Consider the following 26,815-nt stretch of genomic DNA (forward strand, 5'->3'; position numbering starts at 1 on the left):
TTGACTCTATGGCTAGGACGAGGCGGAGGAGCACGACTGCATCGGCACCAGCGGAGGTACAAAAATAAGGGATAAGAAAACTTATTTTATAAAACGACTCTTCAATCAAGTGTAATATTTTGATGCTCCTTGGCATCTAAACCCTTTGCATTCCCACTATGCCAGCAGCGACCTAGATCATAGCCAAAGAATTTGTGAAGTTTGGGCTTGCCACCTGGATGACGAGATGAAGAAAATCCATCAAGTTATACGGCAGTATAATTATGTTGCCATGGACACTGAGTTTCCAAGTGTGGTTGCAAGACCCTGTTGAAAGCCGTTAGATGTAAAGAGCCAATTGGAGAAATAGGGTCAAATTTAGGGCCTGTTATCTGGATTCCCTACGTGACCAATCCAGGCTGAGGCAGTCTTTGTGTTTGGTCCTGGTCACCTGAGCCCTGAAAAGCTCTGGTACCAGCAGGTAGATTAATCCAAAAACAACTTGACCCCTCCAAGAGGCTATTAGGAGTCATTTAGAGAAACAGAGTCTGTAATAGATGTTTTATCTGGATCCCATTACAAAATCATCGGTAAGTAAAACTGTGTGTATGATTTTTCTGCACTGCATGTCAGATGCAGTTAGAATGGACCATCTAAGGTAAAAATCTGAGGCTCCTCTTTTGACTCATTTTTAGATCCCCACATTCTCTCAATATTCTTATTGGAAAGCTTTGAGTCCTTAACCAGTCCAGCAGCTACTGAGTTAACAATTCCTCTCCTTGACAATTTCTCTCCTTGATAATTAAGAAGCCTGAAACCTAAAAAATATATTACTTAGATAAGGACTGGAGCCGGACAATTTAGTCCAGACTATCTGACCAGGTGCAGATCTATAAATCAAGGCAGAACGCAATTAGTAAACATCTCCATGAAATTTATTTCTGCTTCCAGAATTATCCCCTACTAATTGGTGGTTGGAACTTGGCCCTTGTCTTTGCACCCATATCTCTGTCTTTTAGGCTTTAATGAATTGTGTATGATTTATAACCCCTTCACAGCTATGATTCTTTCTTTGTGTTCTTTGTTTGAAACCAGTATAAAATAAAGTCAAAAATCCCATAGCGTGGGATCAGCATGGGCTAACCTCTAGTTCGGCTGTTCTCAGTTTCTTTTTCCTTTCTTAGCAATCCGACGCCGTAAAACGCCACTCAGGACCCCTACCATATAGAGCTGGTCCTCTATAAGACCCATTGGAGAATTCAGAAGTAATGCTATCAGTACCAACTTTTGAGATGTAATGTAGACTTGCTAAAGCTTGGATTGACATTTATGAATGAGCAAGGGGAATACCCTCCAGGAACCTCTACATGGCAATTCAATTTCAGGTTTAATTTAACGAAGGACATGTATGCCCAGGACTCCACTGAGCTTCTGACAACGTCAGGGATCCAGTTTAAAAAGCATGAGGAAGAAGGAATTGAGACAGTATTTCGCAGAACTTCTCATGACATCTGGTGTTGTGTTGTGTGAGGGGGTCAAGTGGCTTTCATTTCACTGTGGCTATGACTTTGGCTATTTGATCAAAATCCTGACCCACTCTAACCTACCTGAAGAAGAGCTGGACTTCTTTGAGATCCTGCGATTGTTCTTCCCAGTCATCTATGATGTCAAGTACCTCATGAAGAGCTGCAAGAACCTCAAGGGTGGACTGCAGGAAGTGGCTGAGCAACTTGAGTTGGAGCGGATAGGCCCACAGCAGCAGGCAGGATCTGATTCCTTGCTGACAGGAATGGCCTTTTTCAAAACGAGAAAAATGTTCTTTGAAGATCATATCCACGATGCCAAGTATTGTGGGCACCTGTACGGCCTTGGTTCTGGCTCCTCCTATGTGCAGAATGGTACGGGGAATGCTTATGAAGAGGAGGCCAGCAAGCAGTCATGACATGAAATGGATGGACAAGAGGCCTTGGTGTTTGGAGCTACACATGTGCTTGTGTATAGGTTTTATCTCCAGTTAAATCCCTTGGACAGTAGACAATAAGGCTTTTTCTTTTTTTACCCTGCCTTCTCAAATTGTTTTCTCTTTTGTCTTTCAGTACTAATTATGACCATTCCTTGCACAGATCCTGATAAGTAGAAGAGTCTTCAGGTTAAATTTGGCTGTGTAATTAATCCATCTGTTAGCAAGCATGTGTGGCCAAGGGGAACATCCGTATCATGCTCAATCTTTTGGTAAACATATCTAGTTGGTCTTAGTTTGTACCCCACACCTCTTCCCCCATTCCCAGATTACCAAGCACTGACTGTAACTTATTGCCCTGTTTCATGTCTGTCCCTTCCTGTATGCAAGAGTTTTAGCTATTTGAGATTGTGGACCATCAATTTTGCACTTTAGAGAGTGACTCAGATCCACCGTTTTAGCAGAAGTTTAGGTTTTCCTTGCTGTTAGCCTGAGAGTTGATCATTTGCCAGTTTTACACAGCACTCTCTTGTTTTGGACCCATGGAAGAGAGTCAATTTACTGTGCTGCAAAATGTTGACTCGGCAAAGTTCTCCCACAAGGGAAGAGGGGCTCCTGAAGAGTCAAGCCCCACTCGCTGTCTGTCCCTGGGACTTCATGAACCCTGCTCACCGGGTCTGGTGGGTTTCGGATAGGTCTCTGAATGGGCTTTGGGACTGAAGAAGTGCTTTGTGGCAGCTTTCCACCCATGTGCCAGAGCTGCCAGTACCCCCGTGGCGCGGCTTCGCTCTGCCTTGGTCCACTTCCTCGCTCTCTCCCTCCCAGCCCCCCAGCTGTCCCTCCCCCCTCCCCTGTGATAGAGTCATATTTACCGAGCCCTTGTTTTGGTGACTCCACAAGTCAGTAAGTCCAAAGAGAGCAAGTCACCTTAGTTATGTCTTATACCAAATTAAATTAGAAGAGACGAGATTATGCTTTTGTAGTTGCTACAAAGACGAAAATGATTAAGAGATTTGTTGTAAAACAACAAAACAACAAGTTAGGGTGAATAAAGTCACCTGAGGAGTGTAATGCTTGTTTATTTTGTGTGAATATCTTTGCAATATATTTTCTATATATTGACAGAATAACTGTGAAATACTTTCTTAGCCATGTAGATGGGAGCATGTGAGCAGGCCAGAGCATGTGAAGGAAGGAATACTTTGGTAATGGGTAACTTAAAGGTTACTCAGAAATGACGATCAACGGCAAGTCATGGTGTGTGTGTGTGTTACCTGCACTTAACTCGAGTCGTATTAGCTGTTTGCCAGGTTGGCTTGTTCCCTTGTACTTTAACATTCTTTTCTTGTTGAGTTACGATGCTGTAACTGGGTGGTCCTTAAGAAAAGTTACTTGCAAAACAGAAGGTATTATTTCTTTTTAAAGCTTTTGTAAATAAAGGCTTCAAAAATGTTTTCTTACATCTATAAAAAAAAAATAGTGAACCCAGAGCTGAACTTGCAAATATTCGGGTTTGTTTTCCATAACCAAATTAAGACAGCAAGACTATAATACTGTGGGATTAAATGTGAATAAATGTTACCTTTTAAAAGGTGTCTGTTCAGGTCTCCTCAAGTGACTGATATTTTATGAAGTTCCACTGAGTTCTTTAAATCCATTCAATTCCAGAAATAGCCCCCCAGTATTCCTACAGACCTGAGGGTGCAGCTATTAAAGTCAATAGACTAGCAGACTTTCCTCCAGAAGATGAATTTTTTCTAATGGAAGGTGTGGTAGAAGCCCATTGTCTGTATCAGTTGATCTGATAGCAGGAGACCATTCTTCTGCTTTTATCAATCAAGTATTAGAGTAGAACTGCCCTGAATTCTGTCTATGATTTCCTTCCTTCTGTACTTTGCATTTTCCAAGATTTTATATGTACAGTACTGCAGCCATCAGTATTTGGACCATGCCATCCTAGTCATGAGGTATGCATCCAGAGAAAATTCAGATGTACAGAAGTGCCAGATCATTAAGAATAGGTAAGTAGGGGGCAGCTGGGTGGCTCAGTAGATTGAGAGTCAGGCCCAGAGAGTCCTGGGTTCAAATCTGACCTCAGAAACTTCCTAGCTGTGTGACCCTGGGCAAGTCACTTAACCTCCATTACTTAGCCCTTACCACTTTTCTGCCTTAGAATCAATACTCTGTATTGATTCTAAGATGGAAGGTTAGGGTTTTAAAAAAAAAAAAAAAAAGGTAAGTAGCATTGTGGCGTTCATGTACATACTGTCTGAGCTGAAAGAATGACATGTATAGAGTGGAAGCCTCTCTAGCTTCATGAAGAATGGGACAGATTCTTTGGTCCTTTGATTCCTACAACTAGAGTACGATAAAGAAAACTGGTGACAGAGTCAACAACATACTACACCATAAGAAAACTGAGGAGAAAAGTTTGGTTCTTCTCTTCTTCTTGGACAGAATCTGTTGCTTTGGATTCTGTCAGCATTCCTTGGACTTCTAACAAAGAGTGAGGGGGGGGGGTTTCTACTTCTCTTCTGCAAGACAATGGCATATAGCACTTAGGACAGTAAAACCATATGCACACTAGAGAGAAACAATATGAATATATTAAACATTGGAAAGCTCACAACAAGAAATCATCCTTCTTTCAACATCACTGAATGTGGAAAAGTCTTAAGATAAATTATTCTTCTTACACAAAACTAACAAACTCATACTTGAGAAAAAGCCTTTGAATATAACTCATATGATGAGATTTTTGCTGGCATTTCATTCTATGTTGGGTATCACAGAAATCATAGTAGAAAAAAATACATACCATAAAAGTTTTCACTTTCAGGTCAGACCTGAATAATCTACACAAGAATAAGGAAGAGAGCATGGATGAATGTGATGCAGCAAGTAGGATTAGAGATAGACAGATAGGAGAGCCAAGTGTAAAAGTGAAATTTGGGAAAATGCCATCTAAAAGTGTATATATTTCTATGGACATGGGAAATGTATCAAAACTACATTTCCCGTGATCCAACATGGTCCAACTGGTTTCCGTTTCCGGGTTTTTGGGCTTGGGAAGGCCTACGTCTTGACCCAGAGAGGGTTTAAATCTCCTGGGTTAGGAGGAAGTGGACTCTTTGCCAGTAGGCTCTTGGCTAGCAGACTGGAGACAGTAATGGAGGCGGCAGTTTTGAATGCTTACAAGCGCGTGGTCTGATAACTTTATCTATCAACATGGCTTTAATTAAAGTACTAATTTATATATTTATACAAGCCTTTATCATTTTTAATATTAATACAAGAAAGAGCAGAGTCCAAAAAGAGAATCATAGAATTCCTACTGGGAAGAAATCTTATGAATCTAATTCATGTGGCCAAGCTTTCAATTGGAGTGAAAAACTATAAAATTCATTTTGGTAAAAAATATACATGTATATTTATATATGCATGTGTATGTTATATAAATGTAATATATAGCATAAATATGTAAACATAAAGAATATAAGAAAAAACATCAACTGGGGCTCATTCCTTACTCAACACTTCATTCATGCAGCAATGGAATAGAATAAATGCTATGTACCAGGTAAGCATGTACATGATGAAATCATCTCCTTTAACTATATTATTCCTGCTTACTAGGGAATTCACAAATGCAATAAATATGAGACAGCATTTTTTGCCCACTCATTCCTTTTCATTCACCATATAATTGATACTAGAGAGCAATTCTATGGAAATAGCTGATGGGAAAAAGATTTAAAGAAATGTTACCTCTACTCGGAGAAATCCTCAGAATTCATTCCAGAGAGAAAACTTGTGAATTTAATGTTGCTGTTGGTCATGCAATGACTTTTCATTACCTCAAGGTTTTCATAGGACATATACTGAAGTAGTTTCCCATTTCCTTCTCCAGTGTGTCCCCATTTTATAAATAAGGGGGTTAAGTGGCATGGTCAGGGTCACATAACTTGTAAATGTCTAAGACCAAATTTAGTTATATAGTCAAACTTATACTTGACTAGAAACAGAAATCCCCAACTAATGTTTTATGAGGAGATTCACTTAAACATCATTGTTAGGATAAAAAGTAGTCATCTAAGTGATCCAAAGATATGAATAAAGAATACTTAAATGAAAACTTCTAAACTAAAAACAACAATTAAAAACTGCTCCAAATCACTAAAAAGAGAAATGTAAATCAAAACAACTCTGAGGTTTCACTTTACACCCAGCAAACTGTCATGCATAAATATAATGAAATGTTACTGTGCTCTAAGAAGCAACAAGTAAAGGGATGCAGAGAAGCACAGGAAGACTCATATGAAGAAGTCAAAGCCATATAAAGGCATATGAAAAAATATCCTAATTTATTACTGATTAAAGAAATGCAAATCAAAACACTTCTAAGATATCATTTGAAATGTATCAGATAGGCTAAAACAATAAAAGGGCAAAATAACAAATGTTGAAGGGGATATGAAAAAAATGGAGACACTAATATACTTTTTTTTTTTTTTTTTTTTTTTTAATTTTTATTTTAAACCCTTAACTTCTGTGTATTGACTTTATAGGTGGAAGATTGGTAAGGGTAGGCAATGGGGGTCAAGTGACTTGCCCAGGGTCACACAGCTGGGAAGTGGCTGAGGCCGGATTTGAACCTAGGACCTCCCGTCTCTAGGCCTGGCTCTCAATCCACTGAGCTACCCAGCTGCCCCCACACTAATATACTTTTGTTTTGTTTTGTTTTGTTTTTTTACCCTTGTACCTCGGTGTATTGTCTCATAGGTGGAAGAGTGGTAAGGGTGGGCAATGGGGGTCAAGTGACCTGCCCAGGGTCACACAGCTGGGAAGTGGCTGAGGCCGGGTTTGAACCCAGGACCTCCTGTCTCTAGGCCTGACTCTCACTCCACTGAGCTACCCCGCTGCCCCCCACTAATATACTTTTGGTAGAACTGTGAACTAATTCAACCATTCTGGAGAGCAATTTGGAATTATGTCCAGAGAATTCTAAAACCATGCATACTCTTAGATTCAGCACTATTGCTAATGGTGCTATTTCCCAAGGAGATCAGGGTAAGAGGAAAAGAACCTATATATCCCAAAATATTTATAGCAGTTTTCTCTGTGGTGGTAAAGAACTGGAAATTGAGGAGGTATCCATCAATTGAATAAGCTGTGGATTATGATTGTGATGAAATACTATTTTGCCATAAGAAATGATGAGCAGGTTAATTAAAAAAAGAACTTGGAACTCATTGCCACATATGGCAATCTTCTACATGAAATAATGAACAGCAAAACAAGTAGAACCAAGAGATCATCATGAAAGACATAATCTACATATAGATATTCTTTTGTTGGGTAATACCTTCAATGGTGTGGAAGGAGCGAGAAAAGGTAAGATACCTGGGAATTTTAACACAACCAACAAACTAATTAATTTTTTAAAAAAGACATATGAACTGATATACAGTAGAATAACTGGTATGTAGAACTAGAAAACTGGTATGTAGACAATGGCTATAACAATGGAAATAGGAAGAATGAAAAAAGAATGAAATTGTTTCTGTGTTATTATAATGAGCAAGCTTGTCCCAGAGAAAATAAAACTCCCTACCTTGTGTGGTATTACTTATTTTTGTTACTTTTTTCTTCATTTTTTGTTTGTTAAAAGGAATGGCTCTCTAGGGAGGGGAGCAAAAAAGATATATTGGAAATGAAGCTGATCTAAAAACATAGGATAGCAATGAACTATAATGTATATTTTAAAAAATACAAAATCCCTGAGAGGGTGTAAGAATAACATGAAAAGAGAAAAAATATTAATATAAAGAGGTTATAGCTACCTAATAAGTAAGATTTCTGATCTAGAAAGCCAAGAGACAGAACTGAATCTTAGCCATTTTAATGTTCTAAACTTTAATTTATTTTTTAAAAATTATATTAGTTATTTAGTTTTCCTTCAAGGGGTCTTAATAGATAGCTTTTTACATAAACTTCAGAGTGGGTATGGAGACAGCCCTGAAAGGGCAGAGCAGGGTGGTAAGTACCCAATCTTTTTGCCTTTTGCAGATCATTTCCTCCCCGTCTTGCTGTATATTATGTAACTCACACAGTAATGTAGTTTCATATTTGATTTAGGATGTCATTAGGAGTCAAAGAGATGTTCCTGCTTACTGGTTGCCAGTTGCCCATTGCCACATATGACAATCTTCTTGATAGCTTCTCTTTGAGCAGAGTGGACATAGTTGATGCACACTAGAACGGCATATAGGCGAGTCTCTTCTTGATGCTGCCAGTTTTTCCTCCCCTTCTTGCTTAACTTTAAGAAGTTGAAAGAGGATCGCCCTTTCATTTCAATTCCATTCAGTAAATATACTGAAAATTCTAATGTATCTTTTTGGATCATTTGATAAGGAAAAGGTTATGATCTTAATGAGAATAGGAACCAACAAACCAAGTAGGTTATGATTTTCGTACTTTATACAGAGAATCTGGCAACGCCTAATTATCTCTAGCACTGCAAGGAGCCCTTCCACTTTCACAAGGTTCTCTCACCAAGGATATCTGCACCAAGAAAAGGATTTGCAGCAACTTTAGCTTGGATTACTGCCTAGTAGCTCATGATTCGCTATTACAGTTTCAGAGCAGGGTGGCTTGCCCTTTACCTACCTATATCAATTTGTAGTATAAGCATTACATGGTGTACCTCTGGAAAGAAGAAACCCCTGTATTTTAAGTGATTCACAAGGATTCTATTGAAATAATCTAGGCAAAAGGTTGAGGAACTAAATGGGTGGTAGTTGTGTCATGGGGGAAAAAAGAGTTAACAGATGTGAGAGGCTATGGAAATAAAACTGATAAGACTTGGCAACTGAGTGGGCAAGGAGGAGTATTTTGAATCATGGATTAGCATGGATTAGCAAATTATAGAAGTATTTTAGGCCAAACTATAAGCAGGAAAATTCCTTTGCTCCCTTCCATCCTAGTGACTCCTAATCCAAAACATCTGATAAGACCCTGAGAGGATTATCCTCCTTAGGTTGTCCTTTAGATTTGAGTTGGATCTAGAGACACACCTCCTTGATACCATCAAGTTGTGTCTCAGACATCCATCATTCCTCTAAACTATAAGGGTCATCCTCTATGTGGTCAGGCAAATCCCCCACCTCTTACCTCCTGCCCCCATTCCTCAGTGCATACCACTCTAGAGTCACATCTTCACCATGGCATAGGGTCACATCTTCACTGTTGTAAAGAGTATAAAGACCCCAGACTTGGTGTCCTGGGAGAGACAGCTTTCCATCTATACTGTCCCCCCCAGGAGGCAGCTTTCCATCTATGCTGTCCCCACTAGAAGGCAGTTTTCCACCTGCTCTCCTCCTGGCCAGATTCAACATTACCTTCTAAATTAATAAATTTCTCTTTTTTAGTTTTAAGCTAGGTTTTGGAGTCTTGCATCGTTGCAAAAGGCACCCTCCTTGAACCCTGGAGGTTCGCCTCTAGCTTCCCACAAAAGGATGACTGAAGTTGTGAAACTTAGGGAGTGGAAAAATGGTGGAGATCTCAAAAAAAAAAGCACTTTTGGAAAGGACAGATAAAGAAGAATATGTATGGTTTTTTTGGATATATTAATTTTGACATGCTTATAGAATATTGTTGATATGGAATCTAGAAACTCCAAACTTGTAGCCTAGTAGGATCTGATGAACTCCAAACTTTAGGAGTAGCTTCTAAGTTAGAGATGCCAAAGATTGTCCTTGTTCCCTGTTCCCTTGAGATTCTGTGCTGAAGGGAATCTCAGGCTAGCAATTTCAGACTGAATAATGGACCCTAGTGTAAAGGACAATCACTGTCAGGTGGGGCCAAACCCAAGCCATTGATGGGCATTGTGCCCCGAAAATTATAGAAGTGTTTCAGGCAAAGTCCTTTACTCCCTTACAATTCTAGTGACTCCTAACCCAAAACATCTGATAACTCCTATGACACTGAGAGGATTATTCTCCTTGGATTGTCCTTTAGAATGGACAGAGAGAGATACACCTCCTTGATATCTCAGACATCTAGCTATGTCTTCAAGCAGACCAAAACCCCCACGGAATGCCTGAGTGGTTACCACACTAGAGTCACATACTGTTGTAAAGAGTATGAAAACCCCTGAAATGAAGCATTTGGGGAGTAACCCCTAGGGTTGTTCCACTCACTCCATAACTGGTGGGGGACAACTTTTCCATCCATGCTGTCCTCCAAAGGAACAGCTCTCTATCTTGCTGTTCCACCTTGCTTGCTATCCTGCCTTGCTATTCTCCTGGCCATTCTCAACATTACTTTCCAAATTAATAAATTTCTCTTTTATTTTTTAAGCTAAATTTTGGAGTCTTGCATTCTTGCAAAAGGTATCCTTCCCGAACCCCAGGGGTTCACCATTGTACCCCACTACATGAGGGAGTTCTGACCCATAATAATATTGCACCATCCTTCCAGGATCAAACTTGGGACATTCAGTTTAGGAGACTGGCTACGCTGCCTACTGCACCAAAGAATCACTGAGCTTGGGTTTGGGCTTGGCCCCACCTAATGCAATTGTTTTTTACCCTAGGGTCCATTATTCAGTCTGAAACTGCTAGCCTGAGATTCCCTTCTGCAGGGAACAAGGATAAGCTTTGGCGTCTCCAACTTACAAGCTAGTCCTAAAACTTGGGGTTCATCAGATCTTACTAGGCTACAAGTTTGGGGTTTCTAGATTCCATGTCGACACCCTAAAAGCAAATTCACAAGAGACAGATGCAACTTGGGGTTCCAGAAATACAATTGACACACAGAAAGTAAGCATTTAAAAGAGACAGAGAAAGAAATCTATAGCCCTATATCCCTAATGAACATTGATGCAAAAATATCAAAATATTTGCAAGTAGGCTGAAACAACATATTAGAAACAATCTGCTAGGTGTGAGGTGATACCTCAGAGTTGTTTTGATTTGCATTTCTCTAATTATTAGAGATTTAGAGCACTTTCTCATGTGCTTATTGATACTTTTGATTTCTTTACCTGAAAATTGCCTATTCATGTCTCTTGCCCATTTATCAATTGGGGAATGGCTTGATTTTTTATACAATTGATTTAACTCCTTGTATATTTGAGTAATTAGACCCCTGTCAGAGTTTTTCGTTATAAAGATTTTTTCCCAATTTGTTGTTTCCCTTCTGATTTTGATTACATTGTTTTTGTTTGTACAAAAGCTTTTTAGTTTAATATAATCAAAACCATTTAATTTACATTTTGTAATTTTCTCTAACTAAACTCTAAAACTCTTGCTTGGTTTTAAATTCTTTCCTTTCCCAGAGATCTGACAAGTATACTATTTTGTGTTCACTTAACTTATTTATAGTTTCCCTCTTTATATTCAAGTCATTCACCCATTCTGAATTTATCTTGGTGAAGGGTGTGAGATGTTGATCTAAATCTAATCTCTCCCATATTTTCCAAATTTCCCCGCAGTTTTTGTCAAATAGTGGATTCATGTCCCAAAAGTTGGGCTCTTTGGGTTTATCATACACTGTCTTGCTGATGTCATTTACCCCAAGTCTATTCCACTGATCCTCCCCTCTGTCTCTTAGCCAGTACCATATTGTTTTGATGACTGCTGCTTTATAGTATAGTTTAATATCTGGTACTGCTAGGCCCCCTTCCTTCACATTTTTTTTCATTATTTCCCTTGATATTCTTGATCTTTTGTTATTCCAAATGAAATTTGTTATAGTTTTTTCTAATTCAGTAAAGAAGTTTTTTGGTAGTTTGATAGGTATGGCGCTAAATAGGTAAATTAATTTGGGTAGAATGGTCATTTTTATTATGTTTGATCGTTCTACCCATGAGCAATCAATGGCTTTCCAATTGTTTAGATCCAGTTTTATTTGTCTGGAAAGTGTTTTGTAGTTGTTTTCATATAATTGCTGTGTTTGTTTTGGTAGATAGATTCCCAAGTATTTTATATTGTCTAGGGTGATTTTAAATGGTGTTTCTCTTTCTACCTCTTGCTGCTCTAATGTGTTGGAAATGTATAGAAATGCTGATGATTTATGTGCATTTATTTTGTATCCTGCAACTTTGCTAAAGTTGTTGATTATTTCTACAAGCTTCTTAGTTGATTCTCTAGGATTTTTTAAGTAGACCATCATATCATCTGCAAAGAGTGATAGCTTAGTCTCCTCCTTGCCTTTTTTGATACCTTCAATTTCTTTTTCTTCTCTAATTGCTACTGCTAGTGTTTCTATTACTATGTTGAATAATAGAGGTAATAATGGACATCCTTGTTTCACACCTGATCTTATTGGGAAGGCTTCTAATTTATCCCCATTGCACATAATGCTTGTTGATGGTTTTAGGTATATACTGTTTATTATTTTTAGGAAAGGTCCTTCTATTCCTATACTTTTCAGTGTTTTCAATAGGAATGGATGATGTATTTTGTCAAAGGCTTTTTCAGCATCTATTGAGATAATCATGTGATTTTTGTTTGATAGACTGTTGATATGGTCAATTATGTGGATGGTTTTCCTAAAGTTGAACCATCCTTGCATTCCTGGTATAAATCCCACCTGATCGTGGTGGATGATCTTCTTAATTACATGCTGGAGTCTCTGCTAGTATTCTATTTAAGATTTTTGCATCTATGTTCATTAGGGAGATTGGTCTGTAGTTTTCTTTCTCTGTTTTTGATCTCCCTGGCTTTGGAATCAGTACCATATTTGTGTCATAAAAGGAAATTGGTAGGACTCCTTCTTTGCTTATCATATCAAATAATTTGTATAGTATTGGGATTAGTTGCTCTTTGAATGTCTGATAGAATTCACTTGTGAATCCATGAGGCCCTGGCGATTTTTTCTTAGGGAGTTCTTTGATGGCTTGTTCAATTTCTTTTTCTGATATAGGATTATTTAGGTATTCTATTTCTTCTGCTGTTAATCTAGGCAGTTTATATTTTTGTAAATATTCATCCAAATCTCCTAAATTGTTATATTTATTGCCATATAATTGGGCGAAATAGTTTTTAATGATTGCCTTAATTTCCCCTTCATTAGAGGTGAGGTCTCCCTTTTCATCTATGATACTGTCAATTTGGTTTTCTTCTTTCCTTTTTTTTATTAGATTGACCAGTACTTTGTCTATTTTATCTGTTTTTTCAAAGTACCAGCTTCTAGTCTTATTTATTAATTCAATAGTTCTTTTACTTTTGATTTTATTGATTTCTCCCTTGATTTTTAGTATTTCTAATTTAGTTTTCATCTGGGGATTTTTAATTTGCTCGCTTTCTAATTTTTTGAGTTGCCTGCCCAATTCATTAATCTCTGCCCTCCTTAATTTGTTAATATATGCACTCAAGGATATAAATTTCCCCTTGAGTACTGCCTTGGCTGTATCCCACAGAGTTTGGTAGGATGTCTCATCATTGTCATTCTCTTCAATGAAATTGTTGATTGTTTCTATGATTTCTTCTTTGACAAATTGTTTTTGGAGAATCATATTATTTAATTTCCAATTAGTTTTTGATTTTCCTGTCCAGGTGCCCTTACTAATTATTATTTTTATTGCATTATGATCTGAGAAGGTTACATTTATTATTTCTGCTCTTTTGCATTTGTTTGCAATGATTCTATGCCCTATTACATGGTCAATCTTTGTGAATGTACCATGTGCAGCTGAAGAGTACATTTACTTTTGTTAGGGTATTCTCAGTTGTAAACCACTGATCTCTTGCTTTTTGGAACATTCATTTGTATTCCAAGTTCTCCTCTTTCTAATGGCAACTGCTCAGTCTCGTGTAATCCTTATTGAAGTTCTTTCATATTTGTACTCCTGCATCCAGTTTTTTTCCTTTGATCTGGAAGCTCTGAATTTTGGAATGATATTCCTAAAAGTTTTTATTATGGGGTTTCTTTCTGGAGGTTGCCAGTGAGTCTTAACTTTGTCTTCTAGTTCAATGTGTTTTGGGTAACTTTCATTTAGTCAATAGTCAATAAACACTTATTAAGCATCTACTATGTGTTAAGCAATTGTGAACACAAATAAGAAAAAGATAGTCTCTAATCCAAAAGAGTTTGCACAGGGATGTAAAGTATGTGAAGCTGAAACCAAGCAAAGCAGTTGATAGAAAATGAAGTTGGCTTAAAAGTTCTGAGCCTTCTATAAAAGAAAACTTTGGAAGGAATTTATTGTTCTATACTCCAACTCTCCAATCTAAGGAGAGAAATAATTGAGGGTACTAAGGATATCAATGGGAATACCAAAGCTGAAGCAGTCTTAAAGATGATGATTAGATTTCAGGTAATGAGCTTATCCTGGGGGAAGATATGATCATGAAGTCAAAAACAAGAGCAACAGCTAGCTGGTAGAAATTGTTTCTTATTTCCTGAAATATGGCATCCATAATTTTTTTCTAATAATTTTTAGAGAATTTGACAATTCCTAGATTAGAAATCTTAGACAATTCTTTCTTTAATATGTCTTCTAGATCAGTTGTGTTTGATACTATATTTCTTAGGATTTCTTCTCTAGTAAAAAAAAAATTTTTAAACCCTTACCTTCCCGCCAATACTATGTATTGGCTCCAAGGCAGAAGAGTGGTAAGGGCTAGGCAATGGGGGTCAAGTGACTTGCACGAGTCCAGATTTGAACCTAGGACCTCCTGTCTCTAGGCCTGGCTCTCAATCCACTGAGCCACCCAGCTGCCCCCTTCTCTAGGGAAATTTTGTTTTGTTTTGATATTACATCTTATATTGCTGAGTCATTTTTTTCTGCCTTCACCATTCTAATTTTCAGGGCATTCAGTTATTGAGTGAGATTTTCCATCCTCTGTTCTAAGGTGTCAATTTTCCTTGCAAGTCTTTCCTCCCTAACTTTTACTTTCTCTATCTCTTTTTGTATTTCCCTCTGGTACTAAAGTCCCTGAAAGTCCAAGGGGACAGGGCATTTTTTTTCTCTGAAGCTTTACTTGAATTTGTGAGGTCACTAACCTCTTTGGGGTTTGTTTCTGCATATTTCTCAAACTAAGATAGTTCTTCATGGTGGCAAAGCATTTTCCTTGGAAGTGGGGATAGAGGTAGGAGTTATGCATGGGTCTAGCTCCCCACCCATGTGGCTTGTTTGCTCCAGGTTATCTGGACTCCAGAAGTTTTGCTCTTGATTCCTGGATTGGGTGGTGGAATCTAGAGATGATTCATCAGAAGAGCCTGATGGAGTGTTTATGGAGATCTTTACCAAACAGGTAGAATAACTCTCTATTCCAGAGATGCTCACTTGCTCAGTCACTCACTTGCTCACTCTCTCTTACCCTCCCCTCCCCCCATGACTATTTTCCTACAATTTTACAATTCCTGTCTCTTATTTTCAAACCCCCTCTTTGCACTCTTTCCTCCTCAAGATTCAAAGGTTAGGTATGGGAAATCAGAATAAGAAATAAAGAATTGCCTGTACTAATACTGAGGATTTGCCACTAAAATAGACACATCCATAAAGACCTGAGGTCTATGGGTTTGAACTAATATAGACTCAAAGTGTCTTGAACGGAGGGTAGCTTGTCTGAGGAGATCCACGTTTGAGCCGCAAGGCAGGGATGGGTGCCCTAGAACGCTGCAGGACGTTAAAGGGAGTCCTTTGAAACTTACTAAAACTTAGCATCTCATTTGAGCACTTGAAAATTTCACCATTCATTTCTTCATTCAGTTCATTTATAAAAATGTTTCAAGTATCCGCCCTAAGCTCCTTTTTATTTCCACTTTTCCCAGTTCAAATTCTAGAGGATCCAGGATTCCACAAGTGATATTATGCAAAAAAAAAAAACAAAAACAAAAACAAAAAAAACAACCCTAACCATCCTCTAGTCTACAGGCCCAGAAATGGTGAAAACCGGAAAGGGCAGCTTTAACCACTGTCAAGGAAACATGGCGTGATAAATGATGGGACGGAAAAGAGAAGGAATTTCAAAGACCACGACCAAGATTATCGAAAGATCGCTCATTACCCTCAGAGTTTAGTTTTTGGCGTCCACGTCCTCTCTGTAGAGGGTTCAGACTGTTATCCCCAGTTCTAGGTTGAGATGTCTAGGCCCTGAGAACCTACAATTAAGGAAACTAGTCACAGAAATCCGCGAGAAAGGGGAAGCGGTGCATTGTGGTTGTTGTAGTCCTGACACTCCCAGGGCGCAGGCCCCCTCCCTTTCTGAGAGGGCATGAAGAATGCGCGCGCAGCCTCGACGCCATGATTGGTTCTTTGGCCCCGAACCAGTTCTTTATCTGAGGTCAGGCCAGGCCCCGGACCCAATTCCAGGTATTTAGTGACCCGGGCCCAGTTCCTCGCTGCAATCTGAACCCGAACTGGGCGGGTCCGGGAGGATACTAGAGGCCTGGCGCCGAGCATGCGATCGGGGCCATTCCCTCCCCTGAGAGGGGCGGGACAAGGGGCGGGCTTAACGAGTGAGAAGGCACGGGCGGGAGAAAAGGGGACAATGTTGGGGTGTGTTGTGTGGGTCTGGGTGTTTACTCAGAAAAGATCTAGGTTTCATTTGTGTAAGGGGTTCATAAGATTCACCTGGTTTTGAGTTAGCAATAACAAGTATGTACTCTGTGTCAGTCATTGTGATAGAAATGTGGGGGTACAAAAGTCCTCATAAAATATAGGCCTTCCTCTTCCATCACAATTTCGTGGGGAAGAAAAAACATGTATCTACAAAGCTCTTACATTAAGGATTATTCGATAGATGTAGTAGGTTAAATTTGAGGATAGATTACTTCCAGCTGTATGGGTTGAATGAATGGAATGGTTCGAACTCCTGTAGGGCCTTGAAGAAAAGAGGGGCTTCAGTTGGTGGAGTTGGAGGTGAGGAGTCCAGTTCAGTTCTAGACTCTAAATACAGTAATGGTAAATGTTTAGGGAAGGGAAAGGCAATTTAAGAAAAGATTTGGGGAAGTTTCTTATTGTTGGAAGGTAGAGTACTGTCATTCACTTTCCAATTCAATGTCATGTGAATTACAGCTAAAAAGTTTTAATAGAGTCAGTTTGTAAAGGACCTCCAATGCCAGAGTTAAGTTGTTTTTATTTTTGTATAGTGGGAAGCCACTATATGTATCAAAGAAGACCATGTATGGCTATATAAGTGATGAAGAGAGTCAGTTTCAGGAACTCTAGACATTGACCCTTTCAGCATTGTATGCTGGAGAAAATCAGTATACTAGAGATTTAGCTCCTTGTTTTTATTCATCCTTGTATCCTCTATGGCACTTGATACACAGATTTTATCATAGTGGATATCCCTTACAAGGTTGTTAAATGAACAAAATTCATTATCATTATATTCCTATTTGCATAAGCTCTACTTTTTACCAGTTAGATCTCAATCCAATCATTACCAAGACTACTAGGTCCTTTTTACTGACTCATCTTCTCTTTTTTCTCTAGAGATTCTACAGGTGTCCAACCTTGGGTACCAAAAGGAAGGCTTCCTACTGAGATTCAACACCAAAGTGAAGTGACCTTGCCTTGGAGCTCACAGACCCTGAGGACCTGGAATCCAATCCAAGTAGAGATATCACTGACCTGAAACTTTTGGCCAAAGCATTGGTGCAGAACCTAGAAAAAAGTGTATGTCCTTTTGGGGCTGGTTCCATAACTATTCCTGACAATCTTGCCTGGGAAAACAGGGTTGAAGTAACATTAGAACATTGAGAACCCAGTGAGGAGTGAGTGACTTTGAAGGATTGATCTAGATGCTTGGAGAGAAAGGTGAGCATTACAGAGAAGAAGGGGATATAAATTATTCAAGGAAGAAATTGTGTCTAGTACTCTTTGCCAGAATGTTACCCCTATAGAAAGCATTAGCTTTTTTTTTGTTGTTGTTGTTTTTAACTTTGAATTACTTTTTCCCTAGAAAAATTTCTTAATAAAAGTGGTAACTTAAACATTGTTGGGGCTGAAGTGGACCTAACCCTGTATTCTCGTCCTGCTTTTTCCAAGGGGTGCTTCTTGGAAGGAGTTGAAGATGGGATATTCTAATGAATCATAACTTAGTCCCTCACCTAAAGCAGGCCAGGGAAGAGAGGAGATTTTTAAAATTGTGAATACAGATAGGAAGTATGTAATAGAATGTTTTGGCTTTGATTGATTCTATGCCTGGAGTGGGCATCATATTAATATCAGTAGATCTTGATCCATAATGGAACTCAAAGTTGTTCCTGGACTCCATTTGACTTTCCTATTCTTTCATAAAATGTTTTAAGGAGTGAGATGGGGCGTTACACCAACTCTTCTCTAAGAATTTCTAGCCTACTAAGTGAGAACCACAAAATAGGAAGAGCTGTCTTATGGCTTCTTTCTCTTTCTCAGCTCTGCCTTCTCAAGATTTTGTCCTTTCCCAGCAAGAAAGCACTAAACAGAAGAGGATGAACACTGGACTCCTGACAGCCAGATTGAAAGTGAGTTGGCTTTCTCTTCTGAAATGCTGTCTTTGGTCTCAGAGGATGGAAAGTTTTCTTTCTTGTGTCCTCAAGCTTTTCTGCCTAATCAAGTCCTATTAAGGAACTTAAGCTCCAATTGTTTGACCCAGTAGACTGGAAGTATTCCAAGTTTGTCTGGTGACATTCTTTAGTGATTTTCTCCTCCTTTGCCTATGATCAAACCATTCAGCAGATTATTCCGTCCTTCTGTGTTCTTAGATCTGTGTTGGCACATTTGAAGAAAAAATAAAAATTGTTTCAGGAGAGGACTTAAAAGATGGGAGAGAATAAAAGTTGACTCTAGGCCTTTTACACTGAGTAATTAGCAGAATGAAGATGCTGGTAGCAAAGATAGAAATGATTTTTTTTAAGTTGGTATTACAATATGTAGTCATCTAAACAAGGCACATTGAGAAGGTTTTTGCTAAAAAAATTTTTTTTTACATGCTGTGCTTGTTCTTGCAACTTTTGTAGCAATTTGTTGTTCAGAAGGATAGATGGACCTGGAGGCATCAGTTCTGTAAACAAGATTTTAGAGCTAATTGTTATTTTCTTTGAAACTGCCAATTTATGCTATTCTTAACCCCCCAAAAACATACTTGGGTAATTTATTCTTGGGGAGATTAAGTATGCAATAGCTTTAATGACTTTATTGTCCACAATAAATTAAATATCATGGTACTTGCCCAATAGGATTACTTATCAAAAGACAACTTTACATTTAGGTATTGTTGTTTTATGATAACATATGACTCAAAGGAGCCAGCTTCTTTGGGCTTTAGGAGAAAGGAAGATTCATGGTCCATTATATTTTCCAAGACAGCCCAGTGAACCTCAGTGTAATATGTAATGTTCAGAGATGTATTTTCATGAATATATCATGAAAATGGTATTCAAAATTAAGCCAGTGAAAATCTTTTTACAATATTTTCAAAGAACTTAAAACAAAAAAAGTTATTTTGTGGTGAGGAGGAACACTGATAGTTCAGGAAAGGTCTCATGTAAGAAGTATTTGAGTTCAGCCTTTCAAGAAATTTGAGATTCCAAGAAGGAAGAAGGGAAGAAGATTCTAGGAATGGGGAAGTTTGCAGAGTTATAGTGGTGGGAGATGATGTAGTGTTTGGGCCACAGCAAATAGAACAGTCTGGCTAGAACATAGACTGTATGAAGAAGAATAATGTCTGGAAAATCTAGAAAGAGAGCCTGGAGTCAGATTTTGAAGGGCTTTAAAGGTCTGAGAATTTTCTAGTTGATTCTAGTAGTAACAGAGGACCACTAAAGATTTTTGAATTGAGGGTGACATCTCTAGAACTTTAGACATCTAAATTTGTTTTGGCATATATATTTGACCTTCGAAGGGAGTGTGTTTGAGAGAAAGGAGGAAAGGAAGATAAAAGGTTGTGGAATTATCTATTTTTTTTGGATATGAGAAGTGAGAGAGAATGAAGACTTGAAGATTATACTAAAGTTCTGAATCTAGATGACTATAAGAGTGCTACCCCTGATAGAAATGAGGAAGGTAGGTTTAGAAGAAAGGAAATGAGTTCATTTTTATACATGTCTAGAGATATTTAATGGACATTCAGGTAGAGGAGTCTAGGAACCTAGCTGGTAATGCAGACCTGGGCTCATAAGCCACCTGTTGGTTAGATATGCAGCCTCTAGAACAGGCTTCATATAGTCATCTCATCTGACAAGAATCTCTTCTACTAATCCCCAAAAAGGTGTCATCCAGCCTTTTTTGAAAGACATTTAGTAGAAAGGTTCCTGCCTCTATGTGTCCCTGAAACACGTGCCGGCTTTATTCCTCTAAGAGCTGAGGGCTGCCTTCCTTTCTATTCTCTCCCTATCTTCCCCATGAAAAAGGCAAATTTGCATTACAGAAAAATAATTTACACAGAGATCTGCAGAATGGTCCAACTATTTAAAGCAAGAACTGTCTGTATAGCATGATCTTGAGACCCTATACCATCTTGTTTATTCTCTGAACAATCTCCACCTGGCCTTTCCTACCATGGACTGTTCAGAATTGAATAAAGTTTTCCAGGTGTTCTGGCCAAAGCTGAGGACAATAGGTTGTCATCTGCCTAGACCCAGGTATGACACAATTCAACGTGGTTTACCTTTTTTGGTGCTTTGTCACACTGTTGATTCATATTGAGCTGAAAATAGTATATTAAGTTCCAGGTATTTTTCAGACAAAACTATTATTCTGCTATGCCTTTCACATCTAAAGACTGTGAGAAGTTGACTTTTTTTTTAACACAGACTTTATACTTATCCCTATCAAATTTTATCACATTTGGACTAATGTTCATTTCTGTTGAGATCTTTTTTTGGAGCCTGATCTTATCTAGTCTGTTGGCTATTCTTCCAGGCTGTCATCTGTATACTTAATAGGCATACTAGATGGTAGGCACAGTGAGTAGAATGGTTATCCTAGAGTCAGAAAAACCTGAATTCAAATCCAGCCTCAGTTATTTCCTAGTTGTGTGACACCAGGCAAGTAACTTAACCCTGTTTGCCTCAGTTTCCTCATCTGTAAAAAAAGCTGGAAAAGGAATAGCAAATTATTTCAGGATCCTTGCCAAGAAAACCCTGAAAGAAGTCATAAAGTGTCAAACATACTAAACAACAATCTTTGACTTTATCTAAGTCACAGTTAAAAATGACAAATAGCACAGGGCCAAGGACCAGCATCTGGGACCTTGCACTAGAAATTTTCCAAGTTGACACAAACACATTAATGTATAATCTTTAGGTCTAACCAGTCAAGCCCTTCTGAATCTACCCAAGTACACGATTATGTAGCTTACAGTTCTGCACCTAATCCACATAAATGGAATTTGTCAAATGCTTTGCTGGAATGTAGGGAAACTAAATCTATAGCATTCCCTACCATTTTAAAAACACAAATCACAAAAGGAAATTTGGTTAGTTTTAAATGAAATTATACCTTACTGACTTTCCATAGTCACACTTTTCTTTTTCTAAATTTACAACCATCTCTTTAAGAATGTTGTCAGGAGTTAAATTCAAGTCCCCTGGCCCGAGATTGTAGACCCCACTTTTTCCCTTTTTTGAAAATCAAAACAACATTTTTTGCTTATCTGCTTATGGTACCATATCACTCTTTTTTTAAAACTTTTTTTTTATATAGAAACATTTTTTTGACAATTGTTTTCTGACATTTTGCAATTCAGATTCTCTCTCCCTCTCTTCTTCCCTCTTCCTCCTCCAAGAGGCTGTAAATAGTCTGCTATAAGTTATACCAGTACTTTCATGCAATACATATTTACATATTCCTCCTGTCCTGACAGAAGACACACATCACACCTGCAATTAAAAAACTCATTAAGGAAATAAAGTGAAAGATGCTGTGCTTTGATCTACAGTCAGGTTTCAACAATTCCTTCTTTGTCTGTGGATAGCATTTTTTTAATCATGAGTTTTTGGAACTTTATTTTGCTGATAACAGTGTTTAGTCCTTCACAGTTGATTGATTATACAGTATTTCTGTTACTGTATACACTGTTCTCCTGGTTTTGCTCCCTTCACTTTGCACCAGTTTGTATAAGTCTTTCCAGGTTTTCCTATATTCATCTTGTTTGTCATTTCTTATGGTGCAATAGTATTCCATTACAACCATATACTATATACTTGTTTTAACCATGGATGGATATCCCCACAATTTTCAATTCTTTGCCACTACAAAAAGAGCTGGTATAAATAGATTTTCCCCCCTTTTCATCTATTTCTTATATCTTACTTGAAAGAGTGATAACTCTTTCAAAGATTAAAAATTGCACCTCAGTAATCACATTTATCATTTCCTTTAGAACCTGGGAATGTTGTTTTTCTGGATATAGTGTTGTTGTTCAGTTGTTTCAGACTTACTTTGTCATTTGAGGTTTTCTTGTCAGAGATACCGGTATGGTTTGCCATTTCCTTCTCTAGCTTATTTTACAGATGAGGAACCTGAGGCAAATAGGGTTAAGTCACTTGTGTGGGGTCACACAGCTAGTAAGTGTCTGAAGATGGATCTAAAGTCAGGTAGATGAGTCTTCCTTATTCCAATCCAATCCACCACTTTCCTGCCTCTGGGCCTAGTGACTTGATCTTATCAAGGGCAGCAAAATGATATCTTACTGTCTCCTTTTTTGTGTTGGGTTTCAAATGCCTTTAAGTATTTTTATACTGTCTTTTCCAGTCCAAAGATTTTTCTTGGCAGAGAAAACAGAAGCAGAAAAAGAACCGAATATTTCTACTTTCTATATATTATTGTCATACCTTCCGCCTGAAGTAGTGGTCCCAAGCCTTCTTCGAACATGCTATTTTAACTAGAATGATTGAAGAGCTCTTTTTATTGTTCTTAACGTTCCTGAATAGCCTCAGTTTATTCTGAATTACAGCATTCCTAACACAGTTTTAAAGAATAATGTATACTTTTGCATTTGTCTTCAGTTTTGTGCCTTTCCTTCTATCCTTTGTACATGTAATTTTCAGGTTTAATTGGTTGATGAGTTCCTTTGAATTTACATTGGACTTTTTTTTTTATTCCCAGATATCTAATTTCCTTCGTCCCCTTCTCACGCCACAGAAAGCAACACCTGACCAAAAAAATTGGATATATAAATAATGTCTTTCTTATTTCTGTTTATCAGTTCTTTCTCTGGAATGAATATTCACAGATTATTCTTCAAATATTAATTCTGTAGCTATATTCAATGTTCTCTTGGTTCTATTCATTTCACTCTTCATTATTTCGTGTAGGCCTTTCCAAGTCTTTTTAAGATTAACCTGATCAACATTTCTTGTGGTACAGTAGTAGTCCATCACAATCGTATACCACAACTTGTTCAGCCATTCCCCCATTGATAGACATCCCCTTAATGTCCAGGTCTTTGTCACCACAAAGAGAGCTCCTATAAATATTTGGAACATATAGTTTCTTTTTCCTTTTTCCCTGATTTCCTTAGGAAATAGACCCAGCAGTGGTGCCTGGGTCAAAAGATGTACTGAGTTTTATAACTCCCTGGGCATAATTCCAAATTGCCCTCCAAAATGGTTAGATCAGTTCACAGTTCCACCAACAGAGTATTAGTGTTCCCATTTTCCCACTTTCCTCCAACATTTGTCATTTTACCCTTTTATCATTTTTAGCCAGTCTGATGGGTATGAGATAACTCAGAATTAATTTGATTTACATTTCTTTGATTAGTAATGTAGAACATTTTTTTCATATGCCTGTGGTTTGGCTTTGGAGTTTTTCTTTAAAAAACAGCTCTCCTTCCTTATCATAATTTTGGATATTAGGAATTTTATTCTTTTTTTTTTTTCTAAAACCTTACCTTCCATCTTAGAATCAATACTGTGTATTGGTTCTAAGGCAGAAGAGCAGTAAGGGCTGGACAATGAGGGTTAAGTAACTTGCCAGGGTCAAACAGCCAGGAAGAGTCTGAGACCAGATTTGAACCTAGGACCTCCCATCTTTGAGCATGGCTTTTCAATCCACTGAGCCACCTGGCTGCCCCCAGAATTTTATTCTTCAAAGATTCCCATAATTTATTGGTTGAATTCAGCAGTAGGATTTTAATCTATGATCCTCTCTGTCCTTTCTCTGGACACTTTAAAACTTGCTTTCTCCAATCTAGAGTACGTGCTAGATTATATTCAACACTTCTCACCTTCTGTAAAAAAAATTTTTTTTAAATCCTTATCTTCCATCTTTGAGTCAATACTGTGTATTGGCTCCAAGGCAGAAGAGTGGTATGGGTAAGCAATGGGGGTCAAGTGACTTGCCCAGGGTCACACAGCTGGGAAGTGTCTGAGGCCAGATTTGAACCTAGGACCTCCCGTCTCTAGGCCTGGCTCTCAATTGACTGAGCTACCCAGCTGCCCCTGTCTATAAACATTTTAATTGGGAACCTAATATATTAGTTGATTTCCTTTGGGAATAATAGAGAACGCTAGCATCAATGTGGTCCTCTATCACTAACACATCATGCCTTTCTTTTAGGCTTGCAGTGTTTCCCAAATTCATAATTTGCAAGGATGAACTCATCTTCTGTCCAGATGGTCTATAATTTACTCCAACAAAATTGCTTCTGTTTCATTCTAATGACTTCTGTATGCTATCATGCTTTTCTCATCTCAAATCTGTTCCTAGGAATACATTATGAACACAACATGTCATCATCAGAGAATTCAGAAAAGTAGAAACCCTAACCCCTAATCTGATACCTCTTTATAGCAATTTTTACTTTCTACTCCCTAAATTTCAGTGATTCATAATAATCATTTCCCAGGATGAGCATTTCCCTGCTTCCTTTCCCACTTCCTTTCCCAATATTCTCATCTAGCTCAATCCTATCATTCCTTAGTTTTATTTCCTTTCTTTCTCTTTTCTCCTTTTGTGCTTTGGAATCCTCACTGTCATTACCAAATTTCCCTTTTCAGGCTAGGTCTGATTTGGTTGGTCCAGGCTGAGGATTGAAATGAGATATCTGTAGTCCATCTTAACACTTAACAGCAAGAATACAGCACTGATTCAAAAGCAGCCCCTTTCATTCTGGTCAAAAGAATATATTGATTCCCACAGAAATTATATATTTGTTAAATCTGAAAAGCACTGACTTCTCTTGGATCAGTTTTGGGTGACAACAAACTGAGTCAACATTTGGAGCCCTGGTCTCCTGGGCCTGTAAATTTGTGAAGCTGGCTTCCCTATCTTTTAGATGAAAGTCTAGAAGATCTTTAGCATCTCACCACAAAGGAGCAAAGTATGGTAGGAATAATATTAACTAGGGCCCAGATGACTTCTTAGCTACTTTACCACAGATTTTTTTTAATGACATAACAGCCCCCTGGAAAATGAACAAATATGGAGGAAAACAAAGATCAGAAATCTGAGGCTATATCTACCCCATTCAAAATCTTGAACATTAGGAACATATGATGGGTGATGCCAGATTATTCCAATTCACAATGGATAAAGTAGTGAGTCTGAGCAAAAGTAGTACTAGGAACATTAGAGCCACAGCACAGATGATATTCCCAGCAGAGTCAGGGTCCATGTGGTAAAGTAGCTAAGAAGTCATCAACTTTTTGTATGCAGCCTGTCCTGGTGGCAGTGTCAGCACTAATGCTTGCCCTATAGCATCAACAATTCATTGTGCTCTGGCCAACTAGAAAGAACTTCTCTATCCTTAGGAAGAAAGGTGATCCCAAATCTTTCCCCTTTACAGACCTCTGCTAAAAGGCTCCCCTTTCTATCCTTGGAGCTGGTCAATGACTTTTCTTCACCTTGATGCAAGGATTCAGAAATGTTAATCAGCTAAGGGTCCCCTTCCAGGTAAAAACACATTTGGTATAATAGTGCAGAGAAAGTGCTATCTCCCCCATGCCATTAAAAAACCAAGGCATCTCCAAACATCTTTTGAAGGGAGTAAAGAGAAAAGGAAAATAAGTATTTAAGCAGCATCTGCTGTGTTCCAGACACTGTGCTTCGCACTTCACAAATATTATCTATTATCTCATTTCATCCTCACAATAACCCTATGAGCAAGAGGTCATTTTTCTTCCCATTTTACAGTTAAGGAAACTAAGGCAGACAGAAATTAAGTGACTTGTCCAGGGTCAAACAGTTATAATTGTCTGAAGATTTGAAATCAGGTCTTCTTGACTCTAGGCCCAGCCTTCTATCCACTGTGCCACCTAGTTGCCTTGGAAAAGAAAGCCATTAATTGCAAGTGATCCAAGCTCTTTCTTCAGAGTATATGAAGCCCCTTAGTCAGTGGAAGAGATCCCTTGCTACTCTCTTCTAGGGAGGGAATAAGAAAGGACCAGTTGTCTACCAGAATTATGTCCAAAAGCAGTCCATCATTATCTATAGTAAGTCTTAGAAGCCAAGTCTAAGAAGTTTCTGGAGGAAGCCATCTACCTTCGTAGTATGGTGCTAATTTGTCATGGATCTGACATCTGGGAGATGGGAGATCCTATCTCAGTATTTAGGGTCAACATGATGAAGCTATTTGGGCAGACATTGCTTCCTTATCCTTATAAGGATCATACAATCCTACACTTACCACATATCATTTCTTCCATTTCCAGATTGGTTATGGATTCACCTTCTCAACCTTTACCGTCTCTGACTTTGCCAAGGTTTTTGACCTTATTAATTAGTTCAGCATAAAACATTTGATGATTCTGATGGATGCTGAACATGCCTAAAAGATAAGTCTTATGAGGAAGAGACATTGGCAGAATTCCTCCAATGCTTTTAATTAACCAGGCTTGTTCCCTCCTGGTTTCAGACCTATTACCATTTCCCAGTGATCAGTACAGCTGAATGCCTTATCAGCTCCATCCTGAAGGGTCTCTCACATGCTA

At 38.2% G+C, this 26,815-nt stretch overlaps 1 protein-coding gene and 1 pseudogene across 1 annotated transcript in view; both read left to right on the forward strand.

Annotated features, from left to right (window-relative positions):
* Positions 1-26,815, forward strand: part of LOC123233687 (zinc finger protein 850-like) — a 312,250-nt gene that overhangs the window by 223,427 nt on the left and 62,008 nt on the right. The gene's annotated exons all lie outside the window — the stretch shown is intronic.
* On the forward strand, positions 227-2,192 carry LOC123237348 (annotated as a pseudogene).

This window comes from Gracilinanus agilis, chromosome 2 (genome assembly GCF_016433145.1).
Source record: "Gracilinanus agilis isolate LMUSP501 chromosome 2, AgileGrace, whole genome shotgun sequence".
Classification (NCBI taxonomy): Eukaryota; Metazoa; Chordata; class Mammalia; order Didelphimorphia; family Didelphidae; genus Gracilinanus; species Gracilinanus agilis.